Below are 10,117 nucleotides of genomic sequence, written 5' to 3' on the forward strand. Positions count from 1 at the left end.
CTGTGTTATATACTGCGTGGGCTGTGCTATATACTACGTGGGCTGTGCTACACACTGCATGGGCTGTGTTATGTACTGCGTGGGCTGTGCTATGTACTGCATGGGCTGTGCTATATACTATGTGGCTGTGCTATATACTACGTGGCTGTGCAATATGCTACGTTGCTGTGCTATATACTACGTGGCTGTGCTATATACTGCATGGGCTGTGTTATATGTTACGTGGGCTGTGAGACTCTTTCACCCGGGGCCCTCAAAAACCTGGAGCTGGCCCTGGCTTCACTGATTGGTCGCGCCCGGCCTTCATAAATAAACTACATACATATTCTAGAATACCCGATGCATTAGAATCGGGCCACCATCTAGTTAAATATAAATATGGTCCCATTTCCCTGCAACCCCCATTGGAGGATGTAGTAACACTTAAAGGTAATATACCTTCCGCATTATATTAATAATTAATAGGATTCTTTGATCCAGAAGAAGGCTGCACCTCATTATATTCTGATAGCGACTTTCCACTTACCGCTCCAGATAGTAGCTGATTTGAAGCATCTTTAATGAGATTGGCAGGTTTTGGGAAGGATTTCTCCCCTGTCTCAGAATGTCCCAACCGATCACCAAGCTGTACATCCTCTGTGCTATCAGGAGGAAATCCTTCTGGCAAGCGATGCTGTTGTTGGGAGTTCCCCTCCACCACCGTCTCCGTCGCAAACACCTGACTTTTACTGATACCTGCAGCCGCAGGTACAAACATCTTTGCTTTGTGCCGAAGGCTGCTTCCAAGATGTCGGGCTATGGAGGGTGATCTGACAGGTCCGTGCAGTGACGGAGCAGGAAGCTCTGCTCCAGCTTTCCCCATCTGGGGCTCAGCCGCGGTATTTACCTTGATCTCCCGGAGCTTCTTTAAAGCTTCAGCGTCTGGAGCAGGAGCCACGTAGAGCACAGGAAACGTCACTGCTGATGTCTCTGGGGTTATCTGGACTCCGCTGAATCTCAAGTTCACCGGCTTGCAGTTTAGATCAGCTGCTTGAAATGCTAACTTAGCTTGTTAACCTCCAGGATGGAGATGGCCCACGTAGGTTTTCCCAGAGCTTCTCTGTCCTGGCAAAGGATTTTTTCTCCATGCTGTTGCCATTCCATTTGAGGGCTGTTTCCATCCATTTCAGCCATTTGCCTGTTCCCTCCCCCCTGGGTCTTCAAGAAAAATGCTTGAGTCTCCCATTGACTTCCATTATACTATTACTCAAATCGACCCCGTCCAAGAGTGCAGCCTGCTCAACTCAAATACCGAGCACTTGATTATTTTAGTGCTCGATCATCGCTAAAGACTATGTGTACTCGGTCTCTTGGTAGACTGTGCCGATTCAAATTCTATTATGGCAATAGCCATCTCTAGGGTATTGTTTCACTCTAGGAGATTCTTGGACTTGCACTGGCTAGACCAATCCTCTCAAACATTGGAAGACTCGAAATCTAAAATTAATAAAACTATCTGTTCAGAAAGGGGAGCGTGTACACCAAAAGAAATGCAGTAAGAAAACTTGTAAAAATCTGGGAATGTTGGTTGTCCGCACCAGGAATTGCTTCTGTGGACTTACTCAGGATTACTATAGCAGATCGACTACTTCTATGGGCAACATAATCTCATGTCATAGATGATGGTTTTCTCGTGGATAATATCTATATATGTGTTGGGAAAAATATAATCATTTTAATGCCTTGCCTCCATGTTAAATAACATTTGTTCGAACACCCGACCTTTCCATGAGATTCATGTATTTATTTTGACATTGTCTTTCTATACATGTAACTTGCGACATGTTGGTTTATGAAAATCATTTATGTACAATTTGGGCTGTGTTATTGTAATGTACTTTACTATTGTTTCGTTTCAAAATGTGAACAATTTGAGATTGGTAATATGCTTTTCACAATAAAAAAACACATCAGATTTAAAGAAAATTATTTTTATTGAAAAATTTCTCATTATTATACAAACAGATATTCTCTTTCTAATACATGTACAAAGAGATATTAAAATCAAGCGAAAGACAAAGGAATTATATTTTCTTCCACAGTATCTCACCCTTATTACCATTTCATTATCACCCATTATGTAAGCTAGCTATGCTCCTGCCTATCGTGAAATGACCCCTGTTGACAGCCCATACTTCATGAAGTACACAGCTAGTCTGCATAGATCATGGGATGTCAGACATCCATTCCTGGCTGCCTTATAGTTGCCACTTCATCTAAGCATTCCCTACACTTTATTAAAGTATACACACAAATACATTAATTCTTATCTAATAGGATGACGACAGCTGTCCAGACCTGCATCCCACCACAAGGACCACTCCGGAGTAATCCCTGGAGAATGAAATCATCCTCAGTGACAAAGTGAGGAAATCGTCCTCGCTGACCAAGTGAGGCACTACACGCCTCCCTGTGGTCTCAGGGCATTGACTCTTCTAAAGAGTGCTGCTCAAACTGTTGGGGTGCAGCTGTGGGACCCTATTTTCAGAGATGATGTCCTCCACCCAACTCTCAAAAAGCTGAAAGGGTCTTCAGGAGAGATGGATAGTCGAGCTAGGCTATCAGACGGTCACCTCTGTAGCTGTAGTGTCATCCATCCTAAGGTTCCATTCAGGTGCGGACATATTATTGGTGCAACTTCTGCGTAGCACAGGGGCCCAAGAATTAAGGGGGCCAATTTGCACCTCCAAAGCCGGTGGAATTGTGCATTTTGATGAGTTATTATGCTGCAAAGGGCCCATATATTGTACTTGCACAGGGGACTTTTCCTTTTGATAGCTTCATTATCACCCATTATGTAAGCTAGCTATGTTCCTGCCTATCGTGAAATGACCCCTGTTGACAGCCCATACTTCATGAAGTATACAGCTAGTCTGCATAGATCATGGGATGTCAGACATCCATTCCTGGCTGTCTTATAGTTGCCACTTCATCTAAGCATTCCCTACACTTTATTAATGTATACACACAAATACATTCATTCTTAACTAATAGGATGACGACAGCTGTCCAGACCTGCATCCCACCACAAGGACCACTCCGGAGTAATCCCTGGAGAATGAAATCATCCTCAGTGACAAAGTGAGGAAATCGTCCTCGCTGACCAAGTGAGGCACTACACGCCCCCCTGTGGTCTCAGGGCATTGACTCTTCTAAAGAGTGCTGCTCAAACTGGTGGGGTGCAGCTGTGGGACCCTATTTTCAGAGATGATGTCCTCCACCCAACTCTCAAAAAGCTGAAAGGGTCTTCAGGAGAGATGGATAGTCGAGCTAGGCTATCAGACGGTCACCTCTGTAGCTGTAGTGTCATCCATCCTAAGGTTCCATTCAGGTGCGGACATATTATTGGTGCAACTTCTGCGTAGCACAGGGGCCCAAGAATTAAGGGGGCCAATTTGCACCTCCAAAGCCGGTGGAATTGTGCATTTTGATGAGTTATTATGCTGCAAAGGGCCCATATGTTGTACTTGCACAGGGGACTTTTCCTTTTGATAGCTTCATTATCACCCATTATGTAAGCTAGCTATGTTCCTGCCTATCGTGAAATGACCCCTGTTGACAGCCCATACTTCATGAAGTATACAGCTAGTCTGCATAGATCATGGGATGTCAGACATCCATTCCTGGCTGTCTTATAGTTGCCACTTCATCTAAGCATTCCCTACACTTTATTAATGTATACACACAAATACATTAATTCTTATCTAATAGGATGACGACAGCTGTCCAGACCTGCATCCCACCACAAGGACCACTCCGGAGTAATCCCTGGAGAATGAAATCATCCTCAGTGACAAAGTGAGGAAATCGTCCTCGCTGACCAAGTGAGGCACTACACGCCCCCCTGTGGTCTCAGGGCATTGACTCTTCTAAAGAGTGCTGCTCAAACTGTTGGGGTGCAGCTGTGGGACCCTATTTTCAGAGATGATGTCCTCCACCCAACTCTCAAAAAGCTGAAAGGGTCTTCAGGAGAGATGGATAGTCGAGCTAGGCTATCAGACGGTCACCTCTGTAGCTGTAGTGTCATCCATCCTAAGGTTCCATTCAGGTGCGGACATATTATTGGTGCAACTTCTGCGTAGCACAGGGGCCCAAGAATTAAGGGGGCCAATTTGCACCTCCAAAGCCGGTGGAATTGTGCATTTTGATGAGTTATTATGCTGCAAAGGGCCCATATATTGTACTTGCACAGGGGACTTTTCCTTTTGATAGCTTCATTATCACCCATTATGTAAGCTAGCTATGTTCCTGCCTATCGTGAAATGACCCCTGTTGACAGCCCATACTTCATGAAGTATACAGCTAGTCTGCATAGATCATGGGATGTCAGACATCCATTCCTGGCTGCCTTATAGTTGCCACTTCATCTAAGCATTCCCTACACTTTATTAATGTATACACACAAATACATTAATTCTTAACTAATAGGATGACGACAGCTGTCCAGACCTGCATCCCACCACAAGGACCACTCCGGAGTAATCCCTGGAGAATGAAATCATCCTCAGTGACAAAGTGAGGAAATCGTCCTCGCTGACCAAGTGAGGCACTACACGCCCCCCTGTGGTCTCAGGGCATTGACTCTTCTAAAGAGTACTGCTCAAACTGTTGGGGTGCAGCTGTGGGACCCTATTTTCAGAGATGATGTCCTCCACCCAACTCTCAAAAAGCTGAAAGGGTCTTCAGGAGAGATGGATAGTCGAGCTAGGCTATCAGACGGTCACCTCTGTAGCTGTAGTGTCATCCATCCTAAGGTTCCATTCAGGTGCGGACATATTATTGGTGCAACTTCTGCGTAGCACAGGGGCCCAAGAATTAAGGGGGCCAATTTGCACCTCCAAAGCCGGTGGAATTGTGCATTTTGATGAGTTATTATGCTGCAAAGGGCCCATATATTGTACTTGCACAGGGGACTTTTCCTTTTGATAGCTTCATTATCACCCATTATGTAAGCTAGCTATGTTCCTGCCTATCGTGAAATGACCCCTGTTGACAGCCCATACTTCATGAAGTATACAGCTAGTCTGCATAGATCATGGGATGTCAGACATCCATTCCTGGCTGTCTTATAGTTGCCACTTCATCTAAGCATTCCCTACACTTTATTAATGTATACACACAAATACATTAATTCTTATCTAATAGGATGACGACAGCTGTCCAGACCTGCATCCCACCACAAGGACCACTCCGGAGTAATCCCTGGAGAATGAAATCATCCTCAGTGACAAAGTGAGGAAATCGTCCTCGCTGACCAAGTGAGGCACTACACGCCCCCCTGTGGTCTCAGGGCATTGACTCTTCTAAAGAGTGCTGCTCAAACTGTTGGGGTGCAGCTGTGGGACCCTATTTTCAGAGATGATGTCCTCCACCCAACTCTCAAAAAGCTGAAAGGGTCTTCAGGAGAGATGGATAGTCGAGCTAGGCTATCAGACGGTCACCTCTGTAGCTGTAGTGTCATCCATCCTATGGTTCCAATCAGGTGCGGACATATCATTGGTGAAACCTGTGCACATGAGCCCAAGAGGTAAGGCGGCTCATTTCCACCTCCACAGCAAATGGAATTGTGCATTGTGATGAGCTATTGGGCTGCAAATGGCTCATATATTGTTCTTGCACAGGGGTCCTCTTCTGCCTGTGTCCACCAGTCGTCCTATTGTATAATTCATTTCCTGCAATAAGAAACACATGACATAAATAAATCAAGATCAATACAATCAGTGCTATCACTACTACTATGGGCTTTAGCAAAGTCGAGAGTATATTGATTAAACAAACTCAAATGGACCCCATCCATGAGAAGAGATTCCTTCCCTCTTTGAATAAATCTCTGGCTTTTTGTTGCAGCTCCTTTACTTTATGCATGTTGAATTATGTGCATCTTCAATCTTGTAGCAGCATCTCTCACCTACAACAGCACAAGTTCCACCTTTCATTGCTAACAGGTAGTCAAGAGCCATTATGCTGTGAAGGGGCTACCTTCCACATTTGGTGGCATCACAAGTAGTAGCTGATGGGAGCTAAACGAACAACCAAAACATTCCGTGACATGAAAAATAAGGGCTAATGTGGGCGAAGCCAACAAACAGATTAATTCCTTATTTCACCGTAAACAGTCTGCACTTTATTACATAAAATTAACATATAGCTTTAATAGTTAATATTAAAATCGTGACATTACGAAGAAAGCAAAATTTTGTACGTAAAAAAGTAGAACCGCCACCATGCACCTTGGTGAGCACAGAAAGAGGCGAGGGGGACGGTGCCTCACCCTGTTCAATCACTACCTTACCCTGCCTTGCAGCGGAGGTTGGCATCCTATAGTTGCACAAGTGGTGTCTTCTGTTCACCATCCGATGGGTGTCCCTTCTGGCCCTGTTAGGCCCCGATCGGTAAGAGAGGTCTAAATGATCAAATTACACATTAGTATCACAGTAATGTCTCAGGTGCCAGGTGCAGAACACACAACATTTTATCCCTCAGATAAATGCATAGTCTTCCAAACAGCCTATGTAAGAAACAACAATGCTAATGTGCTAGGTGCATCTGAGCAAAATAATAGGGATATGGGATACACATATAAGAGATGATATTGCTCTCACTTTTTGGATAGCCGTCTGGACGAAGAAACACAATAGGGGGTAAAAAAGACACATATATATATATATACATCTCGTTTTTCAAAAACAATGTTTTGGCAGATGATGAAGCTTTACAAGATACACCCTAATACTGAGCACTAGAGGCTATAAGTAGTGTTATCCACACAGTCTCCCCACAATTGCGCTGCTGTGCAGGCGTACTTACCTCTCTCTCCACTAACTACAACCCGCAAATAGAATGTTGGCTCCGGAGATCCTTATAGAATGTGTGTGATGTCATAATGCAAGGGGGCGGAGTCAGAAACCTCAACATTCCGTGACATCAGCAGCAGGAGCAGCAGCTGTTATTTAAAGGGACCAGACCAGGCCATGCAACCAATTCATTGCCATATAGATGAAATGGACTCTAATTATCCACCTTGACCCTCAAACCTTTTACAAAGTGCCACAATGTCATTATTGCCATACAATCTGATTCCAGAATAGTTTCCACTGATTTGAACAGTGATAAATGTATAATAATAAACCATATACCCCAGTAATACAAAGGATTAATTTATATGGGTGGTTGGATGGGGAGGAGAGGACACTATAGACAATATTATTATATACAATGGGTGGGCAATTAAAGGGAATCTGTCACCTACTTTTTCGTATATAAGCTTCAGCCACCGCCATTCTGTAATGCTGTACATAAGCCCCCAATCTAACCTGAAAGATAAGAAAAAGAGGTTATATTATACTCACCTGGGGGGGCGGTCCAGTGAGTCCGGTCCGATGGGCGTCGCGGTCCGGGTCCGGCGCCTCCCATCTTCATGCGATGACGTCCTCTTCCTTGCTTCCTGTCGCGGCTCCTGCGCAGGAGTACTATATCTGGAAGGAAGGAAGACATGTGGCAGAATGTTTTTACCTGAAGTTATTGGCAATATCAAATGGTCAAACACTCCGGTCCCTCTGCCGCGATGCGCATGTTTCGCCCTGCTTCTTCAGGGGACGTGTGAAGCCACATGTCTTCCTTCCTGTTTTACATCCCACAATTAGAGTACATAACATTGTCTCCACGCATATCTGATTGAGTTTGCTAAACAGTATATAATGGAGTTTGCTAGTAATACTTGAACCCACAGCTACCTCAGATGCACTTATTATGCACTTTATGTTAACTCCAGTGGCATGAACTGAAAGGAAATTAATGGACAATACTATCATGATATATACTTGTTCTTAGGATTCTATGCAATAGTCATTATTGATCAGGAATTATTTGTTTGTACACAGTTTTCTTATCATTCTATTGTGGACTCCAATATTTAATGAAATTCCTTTATCATGTACCTTTGTCCCATACAAATGTATTTATGTACAATTTATAATTGTTTACAACTTACCTAAAGGTTAAAATCATCCTACAAATTCCGGCCCCTCTTTCTTTATCTTTTTCTGCTTTTTTCTTTTCACAAAAATTAATTTTTTAATGTATAATTTACTAAAAGGATTGTTTCAGGGCCAGACTGGGACTGAAAATCAGCCCTGGCACACAAACCAAAGCAGCCCACATGCAAATCGATGAAATAAGGGGAATCTTTTCTATGCAGCCTTTTCTGTACAATGTGCGGGTGAGAACACTAAATGAGTTAAATAGATGAAAAATGACAATATACGTCCCTCCTTGTCTCTAAAAGTTGGGAGACACGGCATTGTGTGACTGTGCCTGTGCCCCCACTGACAGTACTTGTTTTGAAAAGGAAAAAAATTGCACCGCGCTGCGAGTGGCTCCAAAATTCGGTCACGAGCACCCATACAAATCTATGGGTGCGTGTGACACATTGGACTACAATCTGATTTAAGCGGACACAGAGAATGGAGAGGATGGAGAAATTACCATAAGTTCTCTGTCTCCTCCGCACCTTTGACACCGTTATCTCATGCGAGAGAATCAGATCACCGTAAACTGACACTGATCAAACGCGGATCAGAGTGTGATCAATGTCATTACCACAATCATGTGAACAAGCTCTTAATGATATCACCACATAAAGAAAAAAATAAAGAGGTTGTCCCTCTACTAATAACGACCATTCCTCCATCCAGTCCTGCACCAGGAGCTTATTTGGCCAAGAAGATCTGATTTATATAGAGACTGATTGTCCAGCACTGATAGAAATCAGATCTTCATGGACAAAAAAGCTCCTGGTGCAAAACTGGCTGGAGGACTGGGAGAAAACGTAATTCTCATCAGCTCCAAAAGTCAGCCACCAGCCAGCTCTGGACCAGAGGAGGGACACATGAGTATGTAAACTGGTTGTCCACTACTTTCACACTGATGACCTATCCTTAGGATAAGTGATCAATGTCTCATCGGTGTTGGTGTGACACCTGGCATCACCGCAAGTCAGCTGCTCTCAGTGCCGGACGGAACTGCTCAGTTACAGAACTGCACAGCTCAATTTACTGTATAGTGGCCACAACCGGGTTCTGCACATCCGCCCCTTTAATTGAATAGGTACCAAATGTGCATTACCTGCCACTAGGGTTGAGCGACTTTTATTTTTATAGGATCGGGTCGGGTTTCACGAAACCCGACTTTCTCAAAAGTCGGGTCGAGTGAAATCGTCCGATCCTATAAAAAAGTCGGGGTCGGCCGAAACACGAAACCCAATGCAGTGCAATGGGATACTATGGTTCCCAGGGTCTGAAGGAGAGGAAACTCTCCTTCAGGCCCTGGGATCCATATTTAAGTGTAAAATAAAGAATCAAAATAAAAAATATTGATATACTCACCCTTGGACGCGCCCTGGTACTAACTGGCAGCCTTCCTTCCTAAGAATGAGCGCGTGAATGACCTGCGGTGACCAATCACAAGCCGTGACGTCATCTAAGGCCCTTCACGCACTCATTCTTAGGAAGGAAGGCTGCCGGAAAGAAGCCGAGGGTGAGTATATTCCTATTAGGTATATACTCACCCTCGGACGCGCCCTGCTTCTTTCCGGCAGCCTTCCTTCTTAAGAATGAGCACGTGAAGGGCCTTAGATGACGTTACGGCTTGTGATTGGTCGCGGCCACCCATGTGACCGCTCACGCAACCAATCACAAGCCGCGACGTCACCGCAAGTCATTCACGCGCTCATTCTTAGGAAGGAAGGCTGCCAGTTAGTACCAGGGCGCGTCCGAGGGTGAGTATATCAATATTTTTTATTTTGATTCTATATTTTACACTTAAATATGGATTCCGATACCGATTTCCGATATCGCAAACATATCGGAACTCGGTATCGGAATTCTGATACCAGATTCAGAAGATCGCCGACCTCATGGCCGGCGCCACACAGGGGTCGGGTCGGGTTTCATGAAACCCGACTTTGCCAAAAGTCGGCGACTTCTGAAAATGGCCGACCCGTTTCGCTCAACCCTACCCGCCACTATACAGTAGGTGGAGCTGTGCAATACCTGAGCAGTTCCCACCGGCACCGAGTACA

The 10,117-nt window shown here is 44.5% G+C and overlaps 1 long non-coding RNA gene across 2 annotated transcripts; it reads right to left on the reverse strand.

Moving 5' to 3' along the window:
- Positions 1-4,643: 4,643 nt before the first annotated feature.
- On the reverse strand, positions 4,644-7,397 carry LOC143781553 (uncharacterized). Of its 2 annotated transcripts, none has more exons than XR_013216756.1 (3): positions 7,289-7,397; positions 6,332-6,442; positions 4,644-5,711 (listed from the first exon to the last, which is right to left on the reverse strand). It is a non-coding gene; the product is annotated as an uncharacterized LOC143781553 (long non-coding RNA). The 2 variants fall into 2 exon arrangements; XR_013216757.1 differs by lacking the exon at positions 7,289-7,397 and adding an exon at positions 6,847-6,891.
- Between the last annotated feature and the right edge of the window lie 2,720 nt (positions 7,398-10,117).

Source organism: Ranitomeya variabilis, chromosome 6, assembly GCF_051348905.1.
Source record: "Ranitomeya variabilis isolate aRanVar5 chromosome 6, aRanVar5.hap1, whole genome shotgun sequence".
Lineage (NCBI taxonomy): Eukaryota > Metazoa > Chordata > Amphibia > Anura > Dendrobatidae > Ranitomeya > Ranitomeya variabilis.